This window comes from Amblyomma mixtum, chromosome 1 (genome assembly GCF_055824585.1).
Source record: "Amblyomma mixtum isolate Tamu chromosome 1, ASM5582458v1, whole genome shotgun sequence".
NCBI lineage: Eukaryota > Metazoa > Arthropoda > Arachnida > Ixodida > Ixodidae > Amblyomma > Amblyomma mixtum.
Window position 1 is genome coordinate 60,453,156 of NC_143012.1, and position 20,570 is coordinate 60,473,725.

The 20,570-nt window shown below is 45.5% G+C and overlaps 2 pseudogenes across 1 annotated transcript; both read right to left on the reverse strand.

The window, feature by feature from the left end:
- Positions 1-1,911: 1,911 nt before the first annotated feature.
- LOC149366416 (uncharacterized) lies at positions 1,912-18,901 on the reverse strand (annotated as a pseudogene). Its single transcript, XR_016283847.1, has 3 exons — positions 18,765-18,901; positions 8,539-8,656; positions 1,912-4,213 (listed from the first exon to the last, which is right to left on the reverse strand). The product of XR_016283847.1 is annotated as an uncharacterized LOC149366416 (transcript).
- LOC149366417 (uncharacterized) lies at positions 17,915-19,231 on the reverse strand (annotated as a pseudogene).
- Positions 19,232-20,570: the final 1,339 nt, after the last annotated feature.

The window sequence follows — 20,570 nt, forward strand, 5'->3', positions numbered from 1 at the left end:
TCTTTGCCACAAAAAAAAATCAATATTGACATGCTCTTTTTTTCAACTCGTCGGCGCGATCAGTAGGCTACAAGTACCGCCACCTGCATCACCTACATCGGGCCCCAGAATAGACAGCAGCCCTTTAAGCACGGTGTCACAGTTTCTCGGGTGTCCAGGCGCATATGAACCATACCTTTTATAGCTACAATAGTCCTCGAGAAAGCAAACACACCACGACAATCGCAGAATTGCGCTCACTCGGCGATTAAAGGCAGAATGGACCGCATAAACCTCGGAACAAAGTAAATGGCACATCGACTGTAGTCACACACCTTTCGTAGCTGAAAGCAGCTACGAAAGGCTCTCTCAAGACTGTTTCAGCAATGCTGTCACAGAAGAACACAGAGATCCACTCAATATTTAGCGGCTAGCCAGTGCAAGTCAGCGCATTAGCACTTGTTGCGCTTACTTGCCCGCGGGTGCACACGATGAATTATTCACTTCGAACGGCAAAGTACTCCAACCTGCACCAAAGTTAACTGCTTTAACTCTGGTTACACGAGTAGCTTTGACAGCGGCAAAACGATTTGCATCTGTGGCTAGACATTTGCAAAGCTTTGGCTTTGCTCCGACCGGCAAAAGCGCCATCGAGTCGTAAAACCGCCATGCACGCGCGAAGACAAAACACGACATGCAGCGGCTTGACATGCATCCAGACCATAAACACAAAAAAGACGTATTTGTGACGCACAAATTTGCGAACGACCTGAGTTTACTTGCCATGACAGCATCTGGTCGCCTTCGTATTTGGTCCCGTTTGGTCCCGTACTATAGTCATAGAGTAATATAGAAGTAAAGAGCGGACACTACCGTAGGCCCCAGCGGCTGGATGGATGGATAGGAGCGTCCCCTTTGAAACAGGGTGGTGGCAATTGCCACCATGCTCAGCTTTTCTTTTTTTATTATTTTTTTTGTTTACTGTGTTGGCAATTCTCATTAAGATTCACCATCACCTTTACCTACGGTTTCCTACAATTCTAACCTTATGCCACATCTCTGCTTTTCAGCCACCAATCCTCCAATCTACGGCCGACTTTTGTGCACAGCGCACCTAGCGGACCCGGGGAAACGCACAGGCCTCAGAGATGAGAAGCGGCTACAAGAATCTTGGAGGCTCTACTTTCATTTTCGGTTCCGTTCTCGCATGCATAGCGTTGGTTCATGCAGGTTTGCCCAGGTGTCAAGTGCACGGAACTTTGCATTGCTATTACATGCTATTACCCATGCTATTACCCTACCGCTTGGAGTCACGCAAAAGAACGTAAATGCAACGACACAATCACACAAGTTGACCTTGACTGAGGTGTGTTTTTATTATGCAAAACATATGCTTGAAAAACACACAGGGTCTTGAATATTTGGGGGCCGGGTTTTAAAAAATTCCCATGAAAAATCTACTACCCCAATCGAGCTAAAATAACATTCACAAAGTAGCAAAATGTGGTCTACGTTATCTGATAAGTGATTCAACATCGGTACTTGCCTAGATTTTTTGGAATGGACGGAAAACTGCTCTCGGCGGCGTGCACAATTTTCTCAGAAGCGAGTCGAGAAGCTGCGTTGACATGGTGCGCCATCTGTCGAGCTGACGATCTGCACCTTCGAAACAAGCGCGCCAACGGCCTTGCCCGAGATGCCGGTTGCCTCGCCACTCGAAAGATGGCGCACCATGTCAACGCAGCTTCTCGACTCGCTTCTGCGAAAATTCTGCACGCCGCCGAGAGCAGTTTTCCGTCCATTCCAAAAAATCTAGGCAACTACCGATGTTGAATTACTTATCAGATAACGTAGACCACATTTTGCTACTTTGTGAACGTTATTTCAGCTCGAATGGGGTAGTAGATTTTACATAGGAATTTTTTAAAACCCGGCCCCCAAATATTTAAGACCCTGTACTTGAGAAAACTTATTGGCATGAAGCTTTTGCTCACGCAGGATGGCATAACCAAGCCATATTTTACAGTTCATGAAAAGAGGCACACACACACACACACACACACACACACACACACACATATATATATAAATATCTATATCTGCCAAAAATGTTCAGTTATGACCAGTACTAAAAGTGAGGAACACCACCTTGATAAATTAATCTACAAGTTTTCACGTGCTTAAAGGAACAGACACACCGTTCTTTGATCTGTGATTTATAGCTTGTAATGATGCTTATCAGAATGTTACACATGGATGAGCAGGAGATATTTTTTTTTTCATTTAGTTACCTTCAAGGCCAGCGGGCATAGCAGAAAAGAGTGCGGGTGCATTAGAAAAAGTTGGGACAAAAAAGACAGTGTAGTGAATATATGTACATAAACAAATGAAATTGTTGATGTCTGGGAAACAGGTTGCATAAATGCATTAAGGATAGGTAACAAAAAATGTCTCACAGAACAAGCAAGCAAAAAAGCAGGCAGGCATAATGAACTATTCCGAACAAATGCAGAAGAAAACCGATAGTCGAGGCAAAGATGTAATACAAAGAGCACGCATTACAAAATGTTCCTGCAGTAAAAAATGATACGAAGCCATGGCAGGCAACACCCTCATGAGGTTATGTCATGTAATTAGCAGGTTATTTAAAGCAACTGCTTTGAATTCAGCCTTACCAGCTTTACCAACGACAGTGGGGAAGAAGATTTACATAAGACAGCTAAATAATTCAATACCGATTATCTTCTCTCCCATGTTTTGTATTGAACAGCCGAGCGAGGACTACAACATCAAAGTTCAGCGTAGGTCACGTGAAGAACGCAAAACACAGGAAGAGAATCGCTACTCAGTCGTTAATTACTGCAACGCTAAGTGAGCATTCCTTGACAGAAATCATAGGAAGGGACACATGCTGTTAGGTTGTAATTAATCGACACCAAGGAATATTACTTGCTTATTGTCATTAATGTTTGAAAGAAATAGTGATCATGCATTTTTACGGCTCAAGGACATCCGAGGCTGAAGGGAGCCACGGCACAAAGTACTTTCAGTCTACTCAAGGTGGGGTCAAAGACCCATTTCTCAAGCGTATCACCCCAAAGAAGCTCGGCTTCTTTGGGGTGATACGCTTGAGAATATTATCTTCTTGAACTGTAACCAGAATTTACACACGTTATTCAATGGCTCAAACTAGTAAAATGATGACATGATGACATCTGCACATGCCACAGTTTAAGTCCCGTTCCTGATAGCAGCAGTTTGGGAAGTTCAGGTTTCTTATAGAGGATAGAAAGCAACTAGATAGTTTGCACTGTGGTGATGTACTTCGAAGGCATGTAAATTTGCATAATTTATCCCAACCTGACCAATTAAGAGGATTCTGGTGAGGAGCGAGCACAAGAAGGAACATGAAACACAGGACGGGTGCTAATTGAAATGTGAGACAGAATAGCTAGCAATTGCTTCAGTACCGAATGTGGGGAAAACGCATCAAAACTTTAAGGAAGTGGTTTTTGAAGTATGTTTATTGTTTTCATGGCATTTTAAATTGTGTTTTTCTTTGAACGTCACTGTGCAGAACTGACAGTGATACGGTTCTTCAGTCTAATGGGCTCGCACATGCCTTGCAAGGGCTGATCTCTGTGCAAAGACCATGGGGCAGAGGTGGCACTGGAACGGCTTCTCACCCGTGTGGGTGCGAAGGTGTGCCACCGGGGCCCACCTTTGAGCAAAGCTCTTCCCACAGTAGTCACATTTGTATGGACGCTCACCCGTGTGGGTACGGATGTGTGCCACCAGTGTTTCTCTTAAAGCAAATCTGCTCTCACAGTGGTCACACTTGTATGGACGTTGCCCGTGTGGGTACGAATGTGGGTCACCAGATTGCCTCTTTCAGCAAAGCTGCTCCCACAGTGGTCACATTTGTATGGACGTTCACCCGTGTGGGTTCGGATGTGTGTGACTAAGTGAGACTTTTTTACACATCTCTTTCCACAGTGGTCACACTGGTAGCGAAGGTCACCGGTGTGGAGGCGAAGGTGCTGTTCTAGGTGGCTTTTCTTCATGAAGCCCTTACTGCAGTGGCTGCAATGATGGAACTGCTTGTTCGCATGGCCATTCTGGTGGTTTCCAACAGTGTTACAAACACTTGGCATAGAATGCTGCAGATGGGTGTTGACATCCTGCAAGTTTTCCCCAGGCGGCACACCCTGGTCAGGATCAGCTTTAACCAGGCCTGCATCAATGAAAGACAGGCAGTTTTGAATGGAATGCTGAACAATTAAAACATGTCATAGCTCGTTTGGTAATGCGACCAGAAACCTGTATACCTAGGAGGCAACGTACGAGCCAATACGTCGATCCTGAAAAAAAAAACTCTTTTTCAATCAAAATTTTCTATTCATATATTTTTATGGAGGGATAATATTTTAGCTTTTGAAAAATTAAGGAGTGCAATGAGCATACTCTGCAGCAAACCTAAGAGCCAGAGCTGCTTAGACAAAGGGCTTGTATCATTGGGAGGAAACTTGCAAGTCATGGTGAAGAGAATTTCATCAATAAAAAAAGTCAAAAAGCTTTGATCAACGACACAGTTCACTGCTAATGCCTACTTTCCTTCCGTCTATTAAAGCTTCAACATTAATTACTCTGCACATTTCAAGAATACCTTGTTCACGCTGCTGGAGAATAACTGCTGAAGGACTAGTTCAGTGTCTAGAAACATAGCCAAATGTTCAGTAGTCAGTTCAAGACAACCTATTACGACCAAAAATAAAGTAATTAGCACAAATTCGCTTCTGCATACTACACCATCTCGGGTATCATTTGAGAGTGTACATGTCTGGGAGCTAACTTGTTCAACGGTTTATTGTACCAAAAAGCAAGTGACTCTACAGCTGTTCTGCAGAAATTGGGAGTGAGCAATTTTCTTCGTACAGCCCCACAAAAAGACTACACTCTCCGACTCAAAGTTTGATCGGGGGTTGATAGCACCATCTTGAAATGCAATGAGTACATAGTTAAAACATAAGCATCAGTTTTGAATCTAACAGAAAAAAAAATAAATAGGTTGGTTCGTTTGGTTTATGGGGTTTAACGTCCCAAAGCGACTAAGGCTATGAGAGATGTCGTAGTGGAGGGTTCCGGAAATTTCGACCACCTGGGGTTCTTTAACGTGCACTGACATTGCATAGTACACGGGCCTCTAGAATTTCACCTCCATCGAAATTCGACCACCGCGGCCGGGATCGCACCCACGTCTTTCCGGTCGGACTCCGAGCGCCATAACCACTGAGCCAATGCGGCGGCCTCGAAACTTGGCTTGAAAATAAATAGGAAACACTTTCCTAAGCAATTTAGCATGATATGGCCAGCTGTTCTGAAAAAAAAAGGAGAGGAACAAAAGTCAGGCCACAGTCACAAACTACATGAACACAATGAAATAAGCATGAACCATTAATACGAAGGAATGCACTACCACACTAAACAATTTTTTCTTACAGCAGATAGAATCAGATGCATGTGCATGCAGTGCAAGATCCTGTACACACCAGGTAAAAAAATGCAGGTTAAAGAGGGAGTCTACTAACTTTTATTGACAAAATTTTTTGTGGATATCAAAAATTTCTTTCACAAATGAACGAACATCCAGCTGTAGCACTGAGAACCAGAGCAGAACAATTTAAAGCCTAGTATGTTCCACGTGGCAGCCTCGCTTGCTCATGATAGATGGCGTCTGTGAACCCTGATATCAGGAAGCAGTCAGGGATATCAGGAAGTAGTCAATGCAGTCAGTGCAGTGACTACGCAGCTTATGGACACGAAGGGACACACTTTTTGGAATGTCAGCAGTGTGCAGCACGAACCCCGTGCAGGTGCGGTACTTTTTGTTTCTTTTACTTTTATTTTTAAGTAGCCACCGTCATCTCGAAAAGGTTTCCGAACTGCCGGTGAGGTGTGGACGGTGGAGAAGCTGAGGACGTGTGACATCCGTGTGGGCGTTTCACGGGAGTGGACGGAAAGGCTGTGTCCCAAAAATAAGATATAGCTGTTGTTCTCCACTGAATCTTATAAGTGTGTTTATTATTGCTTTAAGAGAGCCTGATACTCTGTGTCATTTCCAAATAAAATACTTTGAGTTTCACGATTGGTTTCCAATGCATGCTTTATATTTTTAACGAATGAAAAGTTAAAATTTGTCCGATTTTCCAGTGCTCTCATATCTCTTTGTCTGCCCACTTATTCACTATGTAATTTAACCACGGCCTTCAGCTGTGTTTACTCTGGCCATAGGACAGCCAGCACCTTGTAGTGGGCAAATGTGCCGCACGAGGTTAGAGCTTTAATACATGAACCTCGGCGGTAGCCTTCACTAATACAATTCTAAGGTACAGTTTAAAGACGCAGATGAATGCATCGCAGAATACGAGTCATTTGTGACAGCAACACAAACTGAGCACATTTACAGTAGACATTCTCTCTAGAAGCGAGCACGCTCCTAGAAGATATACATTTTACCTGCCCATGGGCAACATGAATGGGAAGTCAACTTTTCAATCGTTTCCCGTTCACAAATGTGCGTGTGCCTAAGGTGACATTCCGTGCTAATTTGAACGTATGCGTTCTCTGCAACGCCCTGCAAAGCAAACTGAAAGGTGTCCGAAACCTCCACAGAGAGCTGCACATCTGTCATCAGAGCATTCCCCACAGCATTGTGACCACGATGCAGAGATAGTGATATGAAAGCCATTACGGATGGAAAGATAATGCAATTTGTAGCAAGCTCACTGTGTAATCCCAATATATGTTAAGACATCAATGAGGATCGTCGCACCAAAAAGAAAGAAAGAAAGCAGATAAACTAGCAAAGGAAAAACACAAGAAAATCATGAAATCACTGTGAACGTGCACAGCACTCGAGCCAAATAGAATCCATCTGCCGCACTGACGATTTGGAAACGTTTTTGAGCATAGAGAAAAAACAACTCATGAGAGAGAACGCGACGTCACGTGGCCACCGTTCGCAAGCCAAGTTCTCAAAAAGTCGTTCCCTCCCTTGGGTTTTCGGTCTTAGAGTCAGTCCTTAACATTTCAGTGTTGGCAGGTTTTACTGTACGCGTCCGTGCGGCCCATGGCGTGGGCATCTACAGCAGTGAGGTTGGTCTACAGTCTGTTTGCCGCACTGGTCCGTGCATGCGTGTGCATAGCAGCGATAGATATCATTCTCCTTTTTACTTTTCATGACTAGGCGTGAAGGTTATCGCCAGACGTTCCATCATGAGTTTTGTTTTCCTGCATGTTTTCTAGAGACAGTGCTGGCTACTCAAAAATAAAAATTCAATAATGGTAGACAACCTAGCATGGTTATGAGAAATGCTAATCAGGTGTGCTAATGCCCATATATGCGGAAGTGGTCATTCTCTACATTCACAGATAGCTGGAAATCCTCAAACCACTACTGCCACAGTGTCTAAGCGATGCACCACTTCCCTGCTATGGCAGGTGCTGCCACCGGTGGGGCTTACAAGGCCCTAATTGCTCTTCTCGAGTAACCTCTCAAGACCGATCATTAACTGACCGGCCATTCGCCACGATGTGCAGTTTGTTCACAATCCAGTGGTCAGGTTGTGACCATGTCACATGACCTGGGTGGCCCACCTTCCACCTTGGCCAGGTTGCCCTGAACCCGGTGGGCAGAGGGACACCACAGTCAACGGCCGAGTGGCGGAATGGAAAATCTAGTGGAAACACATTAAAACAAACGTACAAGCTGACAGGAACAATGGGGGCCACGTAATGTGCACTGCTTGATACTCTGAAAAGTCTCCCCCAGGCACGATGCACTCTGCGTCAGATAGGTATGAGTTACATTGTATTTGCACTATTGTTACCGCACCGTACTGCTTCTGACTGCTTTTTCTGTCTCACTGTAACCATCTGTTGTTTAGTTAGTGTAATCTGCATTTTGTCAAGTTGCTCTTGAGCGGCTTTAACTCCTACACACCTCAAACATGTATGTAAGCATGCTTGTTTGAAATAAATTCAATTCAGCTCATCAACCGAGAAGCATAAGTTGTATTAAATCTACAGTTGAGAGCACTAGAGTGGTTATATAAATATATTGCCACGTAACAATATACTATCAATAAAACAGCATTGGTAACATCCATCACAGATGCCAGCATCTCCTTTTTCGGTCAGCAGTCCTGCTGATGGCAGCACCACTGCAAGCATAATATCAGCACAGTCGGCTGTGTGATGTTCTTTTCAAAAACATTTTAAGAGATTAGCGATCAAGCTCAAAGAATAAAGGTCGCTGCAATTTACTGAAAGAGCAAATAACCACGCTGCACTAATTTTATATAAACTAAAATACCTGTCTGTAGGAGGCTGTTCAAACGTTGCTGTTCAAAAGCTGCAGAAAAAGACTAGTGCTGAAAGGGAATCTTCAACTGGCATGACAAACGCTTTAGATGCCAGGAAAGCTACAAGAAATAGCTTTATACTTGGTGCTAAAGGTTTACACAGGTTGTTATTTAGGCTGGGTCCAGCCCAACTCACCGTAAGTTCGGTCAGGACCTCAACAGAGTCCGCTAATGACAGGCCTGGCCTAGCCTGGCCCGGTGCTCATTTGGTCAGCCCGTACAGGTCCGTTTGCTTTTCATGACAAAACTTCACTCTTGAAAGGAAAAATAGAGAGAAAAAACACGCAGCAAACAAACACCTGTGTAGCAGCTGAGAGTTGTTGGAAACAAGAAGCGCAACCACAGATTCATACCAGTGACAAGTGCCTACTCAAGCTGAGCACAACAGAAGAAATCGGGTTACGAAATGAGCACTGCTTGCTATCCTTTTCAGTGGCTCATGAGGCGACACTTATTCCTAAAACAACGGCTTTAGCTCAAGCATTACCTGTTCCCCTCATAAGCACACTAGGGTGCTTATATAGCGTCATAGCGGACTATGAGTCCATTGTCACGGACTTTGGGTTTGATTCAGCTAGCGGGTAAGGGGAGCAGCAGAATAACGTTTTTGCTTCGAGGTGCACACAGCTTTACTTACAGGCGAGGAGACTTCTTACAGCAATGAGAAATATGGAATCGTATTATTCTGACATAAGGAGAATGCTCCCCTTTGAGATGGGCTGGCAGCTTTATACAGTCCAAATGATACCAGCCCTCTTTATAAAGATCAGAGGAATTCGCAGCCTCAAGGACCACATCCACACGGGTTACACAAAGGTTGTCCGAAAACACAAAGTGCCTTCACTTATTCAGCTTTTCGTAGGTCACAAATGCAGACGATATACCACTTTACACAAATGGAAAGCACCGACCGTTCAACAATGTGACACGCAAAAGAACTGTGCGCATGGGTATGTAGCTAGGTAGATGGACGGTAATGGCCTTTTCCTATGGGACGCTCTAGAGCCTTCTCTCGTCGACTGACTGACTCACCACGGTCAGCCAGGCTTCTGCTGATGGTGGTGGCTTTCTTGGTATTTCGGGTTATAGATGTGCATATGGCACATGCTAGGTCAGGCTGTTGGGGGGTTTTCATTGCAGAAAAATAATAAAAAAGGGGGATGTGGTGTTATTCTGACTCGTGTGAAACCTTGCTAACGTGACACATGTACACATCTTGTCATCCCATGCCGGTACATAAGGAAGGCAGAAATAAACATGACAGTGTTCTGCCACTCGGCTCTCAGTCAGCGTGTCCGATTGCTCCCATAAGTTGCATCATGCCCTAGACATGACATATCGTGACAAAATCCTTTCTAAAACACGTGCAACACATGTTGTTGCACCACAACAACAGTTTGTTGCAACATTTTGTTTCAGATATGTGTATGTGATGCCACTGGGTGAATATTGTCGAAACAAAAGAAGAAAAGCTTCTTAGGACATCCACAAGCTGGCGCTAGAAATATCAAAGCAATCAATGCAGTAGTTTTAGGCTCACAACTCAAAACATCGCAATGAAAAAAAGTAGGACGTACCGTATTTAAATGATTGTAAGTCAACTCACATGTAAGTCGACTCTCTCCCTATATAGCAGGTCGGCAAAATAAGAAACTTGGTGGTTGCTTAAGCTTTGCCTTTAAAGGGGCTCTGAAACACCTTCCGAGAAGAGCACATTAACTCAATAACTGCACTGTGTTGTCATGAAAACCTGAGTGAAACGATACACTTCTACAGGCTGCAGAGGATCCACAATCACGCACCAAAGTTGGCGAGAATTCCCGGCAACTTTTTCATGCTCGCACCCTGCTCTGTCGCTCACAACTGCGTATACAAGTTGAGAGATGGCTATTGGTTGGTTTCTTTTCAACGTCAGGCAGCTACCGTGGATGGCAGTTGCAAGTGGGCACTTTCCAAGACGAAAATGCATTAGTCACTGGACAACTCGTCCACATTTGCATGCTTGCAGCATCGTCCACACTACCACTGCCGTCATCATCGCTGCTGCGGTCCCGCAGCACATCGTTCTAATGTCGTTGTCCAGCAAAATCCCCCACTTCGCAAACGACCACAGCACGCATAAAATCCTGCACTTTGCAAACAGCCGCACCACGACACCACATGGAACAGAAATTTTTGCCTCAATGCAGCCACCACACCTGCATCAGCCATTCCGACACGTCGAACTGCTGGCCCTGGCGCACAGTTGTTCATTTCTTTGGCTTAAAGAATGACAGCCTTCTTGAATGTAGCCGTGATTGAGCACTGGACACATACCAGACCCGAAGCACAAATGACGACAGACAAAACATTACATTCATCATCATCATCATCATCAGCCTGACTACACCCACTGCAGGGCAAAGGCCTCTCCCATGTCTCTCCAATTAACCCTGTCCTTTGTCAGTTGCCACCACTGTATCCCGCAAACTTCTTAATCTCATCCGCCCACCTAACTTTCTGCCGTCCCCTGCTATGTTTGCTTTCTCTTGGAATCCACTCCGTTACCCTTAAGGACCAGCGGTTATCTTGCCTTCGCATTACATGCCCTGCCCAAGCCCATTTCATCCTCTTGATTTCAACTAAGATGTCATTAACCCGCGTTTGTTCCCTCACCCACTCCGCCCGCTTTCGATCTCTTAACGTTACACCTATCATTTTCCTTTCCATAGCTCGCTGCGTTGTTCTTAACTTAAGCTGAACCCTCTTTGTTCATAACATTACATTAATAACTGGTAAAACATTGCCAGCAGCCATCAAATGCGTGAGCGGTGTCAGCTCTTCCATCAGCTACCAAAACACTCCCCAGAAGCACTGCCGTTCCGTGTGGCAGCGCAACTTTCTTCTCTCCATGAATGGTGCAACCACAATTCGAACAGCGGCCCATCCATCAACTATCGACACTCCCTTAACGCCGAGTGCACAGTTGAAAGTAAAAAAAAAAGAATAAAAAATGAAAAATCCTTTAATGGATTGCTACTGGGCAGAGTCGTGGAGCAAACAAAATTGCAACCACGCGATAGCATTCCGGATATCTCATTTGTCTTGCTTTTATTTATTTATGGTGCCCAGCTTTAGTTTCGATAGTAAGTCAACCCTCCACTTCATATTTGCAAATGAAAAAAGAAAAGGCCGACCTACAATCGCGCAAATACAGTATCTGTCCTGCGTCCCACAAAGGGTTCAAGTGTTCTGGATCTAAAAAGAAAGGAATGCTTGTGTTCACACCCCACCGATAACACTGAGAAACAAATAAAACAGGTCTTGGAGGGAAGTGCTAGGTTTTGTTTTGGTTTAGATCACTCTCAGCTATTTCTCCGCTACATCTCAGCCAGAGCTAATCCACGATTTGTATTTGTTCCTAAATCATCTGCGTATTTTAGTGCCATCTTTCAGTCCATAAATTTCAAAACACAATAAATAAAGCATGTGGGGACGCCTTCGTCCCCTGCGTTCGCTTTCCCGCATTGCACACCCCACTGTTGTTAGCTCCTCCGAAACGCGCTCTTCTGTTTTGGTTACTTTAACTAACAGGGGAGGGCGCTCGCGTCGTAGCGACACCAGCGCCACGGATGGCGTTTTGCTGCGCGCGCGCGGGGGATAGCGGGCTCTTCTGCTCTGCATCGGGAAGCGTGTTGGACGTTCACGCGCAAAGCTCCGCTCTGTGCCGCGGGCCTCTCGTGGTTGGAACTTACTCCCGCCACCTCGTCCCGTCGGGCCTCGGAGCTTCCCTTTGCCCTAGCATGGGCGGACGTTCGCTCGTAGCCGTGCTGGTGAGTCGGACATCCTAGATTCCTCAGTGTATTTTGTTGCTAGCTGGCGTTATTGTTGTTATAGCAATAAATGCCTTGTTTGTGTCAGCCATTGTGTCGTTCCTTTGTTCCCGCAGAGCACGGACCGCCGTGGTCGGCGTGCGCTCAGTAGCGTACGCGACCACGGGGTGGGGTCCGCGCGGTTTTGAACTGTGTCAGCCGCGCTTAAACGGGGAATACGTGTTCATCTCCCCAGTTTAAACCCCACATCTGGCGCCCAACGTGGGGCTCGAACCCACGACCCTGAGATTAAGAGTCTCATGCTCTATAGATGTGGGGTTTAAACTGGGGAGATGAACACGTATTCCCCGTTTAAGCGCGGCTGACACAGTTCAAAACCGCGCGGACCCCACCCCGTGGTCGCGTACGCTACTGAGCGCACGCCGACCACGGCGGGCCGTGCTCTACGGGAACAAAGGAACGACACACTGGCTGACACAAACAAGGCATTTATTGCTATAGCAACAATAACGCCAGCTAGCAACAAAATACACTGAGGAATCTGGGATGTCCGACTCACCAGCACGGCTACGAGCGAACGTCCGCCCACGGTAGGGCAAAGGGATAAACTCCGAGGCCCGACGGAACGAGCTGAGGGGAAGAAGTTTCCACACGAGGACGCCCGCGGCCAAGAGCGGAGCTTTGCGCGTGAACGTCCAACACGCTTCCCGATGCGGAGCAGAAGAGCCCGCTATCCCCCGCGCGCGCGCAGCAAAACGCCATCCGTGGCGCTGGTGTCGCTACGACGCGAGCGCCCTCCCCTGTTAGTTAAAGTAACCAAAACAGAAGAGCGCGTTTCGGAGGAGCTAACAACAGTGGGGTGTGCAATGCGGGAAAGCGAACGCAGGGGACGAAGGCGTCCCCACAAGCGATCAGTTGTGAATCAGCACATGTCCATGTCATGTCCGTATTATGCTTTTGCTGCCATCATGTGTAAAGGCAGTTTGTTTGCCAAGATGCCGATAACTTCAGCTTTTTGCAGGCACTCCATCCTTGTGCTTTGTATGGATGAAAAGAGAAATTTATTGATTTTGTCACAAATGCTGCAAACTACTACAACACACAATTATTAATGTCAAAACCCTCCAAAGCAGCAAGTAAACCATTTGCGAACAAACCAGCATCACGGAAAAAGCTGATGTAGTATTGTAGTTCAAATCCCGTTCGGGGAGAACGGGGTGGGGATGGGGAGTGCATTTGAAGACAAAGACACACCACTCTTGAAATTTCAGCTGCCAGCATGGGGGCCGTGCTCACAATGAAGACATCACCAAAAGTGGTTTATTGTAAATAGCCTTGAAAAATCACCAGGAGCATGTGCATATCGGGTCTAGACTTCTGTCATTTCAAATCAATTTGTGTGATGTGTTCTGCATATGTTTAGAGATTCCATAGACAGCAATGATGCTGTCATTTTTTTACTTGCAACGATCTTCCTTGTTGCAATCAGTGTTGTGGCCATCCATTACTGGGTGCTGCTTAAGCGCTGCTCAGAATGCTTTTATTTTTCACATCATGAGCTCATTACTGCAATTGCTTTTTGTAGCATCCCATTTCCTCCAAGTAAACTCAGTTCTGGTTTATGCAGGAGACTGCGTCTTTGCTGTCAACAAGGACCCCGTGCTGGCAGCAGAAATGTCAAGAAAGACCTTTCTTGGTTAGTTGGTGTCTCTGTTCTCCAAAGTATTACAGTTCACAACACACAGCTAAGTCTTTAAAAGGCTGGAACAAATGTTCCTTAGAGGGACAATGAGGAGAAAATGAAGTTAGCTTGCATCGATAGAAAACCAGCCCCTAACCAAAAAAACAGCGCTCTTTCTGAAAACAAAAAAAAAAGCTCTTGTAAGGTGGAAAACAGCAAAAACTAAATATCAGCTGTCACCGCCACAGAACAATCTCGCAAGTACAAGCGTGACGATGAAATAGGAGAAAAGGCACAACTCTCTGAGGCTGACATTTGGATTGGATTGGAAAACGTTTATTGTCAGCACTAAGCCCTAGTGGGCATTATACTAGGTGGCCATGGAGGAAGGAAAGAACTAAGGAGAGGCCCTGACGTCACTTTTTGTGAAGCTGCCCCGCAACCGGAAGTTGGCTCGGCTCTCCTCACTATCTTCTTCTCCACCGAGCTACTACGGGGCGGGGATCGCGCACGGCTCGCAAGCGCTTCGTAAAAGAAAGGTATAAAAAAAACCGCGCCGCTCGCCGCTACACTCCTACACCTCCCTCCCCGTAAACACGCACCTAGACACAGACCGGCGCACAGGTGCAGTGAACCTTTTCCGACGCCAGGCGAAGAAAGACGATATTGCGCGCCGCTTATTGCTCAGCTCACCATCCTCCTTGGGCTACCGTACACCCGCCGTGTGGCCTTCGAAACGCAGCTCAGCATTGCCGAGAGCGGCTTCATGTTTTTTTGCTGTTTGGTGAGGTGCGAAAGTTCGCTGATCAAAACAATCAACGCTTCGCGTGTCGAAGCGCGGTTCCGGAGTGCCACCTTTTCTCGAGATTCATTTCAATGCATCGATCGCTCCGCGTAACAACACCAAGTTTGACGAACAAAATATCAAATGAGCGGTTATTTGCTGCATTTAAAAGCAATCCTAGATGCGTACGTAATGTCACGACGCCAGGTATGTAGACTTTAACACGCAAGGCCGAACACACAGTGCTGAAAGCCCGTCCACCGCCACCGAGAAACACTCAGGCCCCTAGCAACAACGACACTAAAGACGCCGTACGCTGTTGCTAGTGGCCCGAGTTTTCTTAGCAACAACAACAACGTTGCTAGTGGCCCGACTTTTTAAGCCTAAATTTTGACGTCACTTCCGCCACATTCTCGCCAATGCATTGGGAATACGAAGGGCCTCTCCTTGGTTTTCCTTCCTCCATGTAGGTGGCTTCGAGCCCATGGCTCTTGGCGACCTTGTGAGCCCACTCAGTGGCCCGGACTTGCGTCAACGAGTCTGAGCTGGCCAGTATAGCCTCCCACCGCTCTAGAGAAGGGACTGGTAGTAGGTCCGCCGGTGGCGGCGCCTTTTTGCAGCTCCATAAAATGTGGTCATATCCGGCTATCTCGCCGCATTCTTTGCATGTAGCGTTGTATTGTGTTGGATACATGTGTGCTAGTCTCGACGGGCTAAAGAAGGCTCGCGTCTGGAGCCGACGCCACGTTACCTCCTGGCTTTTGTCGAGCTTTTTGTCTGGTGGCGGATAGATCCTCCTTTCCAGTTTAAACTGATTGGTGTATTCGTGAAATGATATGAATGCATCTCTCGTGAAATTTGGGGACTCAACCCGGCTCCTGCTCGGCTGACATTACCTCGAGCTATACTGTGAGCCAACTCATTTCCCCTGTTCCCCGAGTGTGCCGGCACCCATATTAGTTCCACCTCTCTTTGGTCCCAGTCTTTATGTTTTAATATTCGTTCTGCCTCCTGGGAGATCATACCCCACGCAAAATTGTTGATAGCCACCTTGGAGTCGCTAATTATGGTGACTGCTTTGGTGCTGGCCATTGCCATGGCGATAGCTGCCTCCTCCGCTGTCCCTGAGTTTTTTGTTTTGACCGAACCGGCCGTTAATGTTTCACCCGAGTTGTTCACGGCCACGACCACAAAGGAGTCGCCTCCTTCATATTCCGCCGCGTCTACATAGGTTGTGTACTCCAAGCCTTCGAGCTTGGCTTCAAGGGCTTTTGCTCTGGCTCTCCTCCTGCCTTCGTGAAAAGCAGGGTGCATGTTTTTTGGAAGTGGTTTAATAGTGAGTAATTTTCTAACTTTGGTCTGTAATTTTGCCTGCGCGTTTCTTTCGGGAATTCTATCATGTAATCCTAGGTTGCCCAGGATCTTTCTCCCCGGGGGTGAGGTCGCAAGCCTCCTTAATTGCGCAAATATATGTGCCTCGCATAGTTCCGTGGTGGTGTTGTAGATCCCCAGTTTAAGAAGTCTTTCCGTAGGAGTGCAGTGGGGCAGCCCCAATGCTGCTTTATATGCCTGCCTTATGATCCCATCTATTTTGTTCTGTTCCGCCAGCCCTAGCTTGAGGTAGGGAACGGCGTAAACTATTCTGCTTATCATGAAAGCCTGAACCATTCGGCAGAGATCTTTCTCTTTGACTCCCCGTCTTTTGTTAGCTATTCGCCTTATGAGCCTGGTTGTCGTGTTAATTGTGGACTTAAGCCTGTTTATTGTCTCTGTGTTCTTTCTATTGTCCTGTATTATAAGTCCTAGGACCCTGATTTTGTCAACTCTGGCTACCGGAGTCTCATTTACCAGTACGTGAATGTCTCCTGCGTTGGTATTGCGTCTGAGGCTGACAAACGTGCACGAAGGGTGCATGTTTGATCCATATTAAAGTATACAAGTTTTGTTTCAAGCCACTAGTGCACTTTTATCACAGGAGGAAGACGGATAAAAGAAAACCTGAATGCTGAAAGTCAAAGAAAGCCTGCAATTAGCAGCGCATCAGGGCAGCCAGCTAAGTTTTGGTATACTTTGGGGTGCTTCGCAGCTATGCGTTCTGTGTGCTCATATGGTTTTATTATGCACCTCAATTTAAGAGGGCGGTGCAGCAAGTGCTCCTTGAACGATGTTGGTGCAATGGTACACAATGGCGTGTTCGCTTTGTCAACGTACCAAGACACTAGGCTGCATAACTAGCTCTATGAGGTCTATACTTACAGAATTTCAATATGCCCGCACATACCAGTTGCTGCACATCAGTAGTGGTGGTGGCTCGGTGGTGACGGCGATGCTGCCGACTCCTCGGCGCTAGGACTTTCTCGCAAGACTTGCCGCCTCAGCCCTCTAAAGCATTGCGTGCTGTGTGAGGTTGAGGTCGCTGAATGCATGCCTCAATTCTTTGCAAGACCTTCGTTGCCAGAATCGGGAAAGGGATCCATCATAATGTTGGTGCAAACATAAACAAAGTGACAACAGGTGATAGAGGCCTGCAACATCAGGTCGGCAGTAGTTTTCATTTCGGCTGCTGCGCTTCCGCAGCCAGCAGTCACAGAGTCGCTGTTCTCCTACTTCGTCATCAGAGACTCTCGAGTCTGAATTGCAGCAGCGGGAAAAACGTTTTCAACTTCGAATCCAAAACTCTTGGCAATAAATGCACCTTTCACTTCAGGACAAATGGCCGCAAAGGTACAAAATGCCGAAACTACCGGATTTTACTAACAAAAGAAAAAATTTGATAGCATCGTCCTCAGTGTCCCTCATTGGTTTTCAACAAATTAAACTCCACAAGCTTTTATAAATTGCAATAGTGTTTATGTCAATGGTCAACTTATGTAAATTTTTAAGTCAACATAGTCACCAAAGAAAGTTTACTCGAGTTTCCATAACCACAACATACTATGCATGGCTTTGCTGTAGAAATACTTAAATACCTAGAAACCATTGTCATATAACAGAATGAGAACAACAACTCCTCTTGGGACAGTGATTACTTGCCTCCAAATCTGCAGCATGTTTCTCAAGAATAACAATGCTGAGGACATAATTTGCAATAAAAGCATGCCACATGCAAAGATAGGCATTCTCAAGAGAAACAATGTTGAGGACATAATTTGCAATAAAAGCATGCCACATGCAAAGATAGCCAATTATTTGACAAAAGATTACGCCCAGGAATCTCGTGCAGTAAAGCATTTATTTTTTTAAATTTAAACCAAGAGACTACTCTAAAAACCTGCAAACAAAAGCCAGCATTGTTTATCATCAGGAGCCTGGGCTTGGTTTCTCGCCTCTTTTGCCCCAATAATGCAGCCACAACACAAGCATGGAAGGAATAATAAAATAGCATGCTTCTCTGGTGACATTACATTCGCTTTTAAGAGAACACAGAACTGCTCGGATGTGAGTATGCCAGTTTGCAAACAAGTGCCAAGCACTGCAACCACAGTTCGCACACATCACCAATGCGCTGAAAGTAGTAAAGTACCAGCCTGGTATGTTCAGGTTTCGTGTGGAGGAGGAAAAGAAACCAAAGAATTGCTCTGTGCCGATGTACCTTGAAGGCAGGTAAATTCGCATATTTTTTTTCTCCAACATAGCAAATTAAGAGTGAGACAGGTTAGCTAGCAATAGTATTAACATAATGTTGGAAAAAGGTATCAAAACTTCAACGAACTGTGGCATTTGAAGCATGTGTCCTGCTTTCATGTAGCTTTAAACTGTGCTTTCCTTTAAACGGCATTGTGCACAGCTCACACTGAAACAGTTTTTCTCTTATGGGCTTGCATATGCTTTACAAGGCTTGATCTCTGTTTAAAGGCCATGGGGCAGAGCTGGCACTGGAATGGTTTCTCACCCGTGTGGGTGCGAAGGTGTACCACCAATGAGTACTTTACAGCAAAGCTGCTCTCGCAGTGCTCACACTTGTATGGACGCTCACCCGTGTGAGTACGAAAGTGTACTACCAGATTTCGCCTCAGGGCAAAGCTGCTTTCACAGTTGTCACATTTGTATGGACGCTCACCCGTGTGAGTACGAAGGTGTCTCACCAGGGTTTGCCTCCGAGCAAAGCTGCTCTCACAGTGGTCACACTTGTATGGGCGCTCGCCCGTGTGGGAGCGAAGATGCTCCACGAGGGTGGCCTTGATAGCAAAGCTCTGCCCGCAGTGGTTGCACGGGAACAGACGGTCACACGTTTGGGTGAGAAGGTGCGACTCTTGGGGGCTTTTCTTCATGAAACTCCGACTGCAGTACGAGGACTGGTGCAGCTGCTTACTGGTGGTTTCCCCAGGCGCGACTCTGAGGTTGGAATCAGCTGTGACCAGGCCTGCATCAAGAAAATTAGAATATTTACAGCGCGTTACAGCCTGTTTGGAGGGGCAGCCAGTAACCTGTAAGTGAAGAAGGCAATCTTACATAATATTTAGGCTAACATTTCATTTCAGGGTCAATGAGTTGTTCCTAAAAAAAGAGAAAAGTTTTTAAACCAAGTTTTCTGGTACTTACAGATTGGCATGGAGTTCGAGGGATAATGTCCAAGCTTTCTAAGAATTACTCGGCATACTCTGCAGCCAACTTAAAAATCAAAGCAACTTAGACAAAGTGCTCGCATAACGCCTGGCTTCTTGGAAGGCATCCAGCAAGTCTGTGCAAATTCTTCAGAAATTACAGAATGTCTTTGAGCCCCGACTCGTGACACGGTACACTACTAATGAGTGCATTCCTTTTGTCTATTAAAGCTTGAAAATTCATTACCCTGCATGTTGCACATAAACCTTGAGCAAACTGCTGAAGAAAAACTGCTGGATGACTGATTCCCTTTCACTAAATGTAGCCAAATGCTCAATACCTACATCTGAGCAGACCTGTCACGACCGAAAACAACATGGTAATTATCACATTCGCCTCTGCAGACTGCACCATCTTGGGTATCATTTCACAGTGTGCACGTCTGGCAGCTACCACAATATATTGTACCAACAAAGCACGTACTTCTTCAGCTATTCTGCGAACATCATAAGCAAACAATTTTTTTCCTGTAGTTTTAAAAAAAAAACAGCTTCGTGACTAAAAATATCTGCAGGTTGATATTGCCAAACTGAAATGCAGTGAATAAATAACTAAAACATACACAGCAGTTCTGAATGTTAAGACAGCAAAATAAAAAACAAAAGCAATCAAGAAAACAAGATATCTGTACTCAATCTAGTATAATCAGGCCCAGTGATCACAAAAAATAAATTCAGAACAGAAGCAGTCACATTACAAACCACAAGGACAAAACCAACTCTGTCAGCAGTGTCACCAATGTAATACATAACACTTAAATAAGCATGAATCATTAATATCAAGCCAAAATGAACCAGGCTAGATAACATTTCCTAACAGCAAATAGAACCAGAAGCACATGTAATTCAAGGTCCTGCAGACATAATTTAAAATAGTACAGATTAATATTCATCCCAGAACATCTGACAGTATAACAAAGATATTACTACTGCTTTTCAGAGCTCAATTTATAAGGACGTTGTATGTTGAAGAATACAGAAAACAATAAGCCATAAAATCATGAGACATGGAAGCTCACAGGGCAGTAGAACCACAATGGAAACCGAGAGCTAAACTGGTGAGACTAGAGCACAAAAAGCAAGACCAAGTATGATGCACAAAAGGCACATCCATATAGACAGGCACTTTTCTACTGCAAGTATTCTTTTTCCTTTTCTGTGTACTCTCCACCTTGTGTACTCTGTTTAGAAAAAGCTACAGAGAACTATTGTACAGCAATGTGTAAGATAACAAGGTTTCTCTGCACTCATGCACGATGTCATACATAGAATGTTACACAATATCCA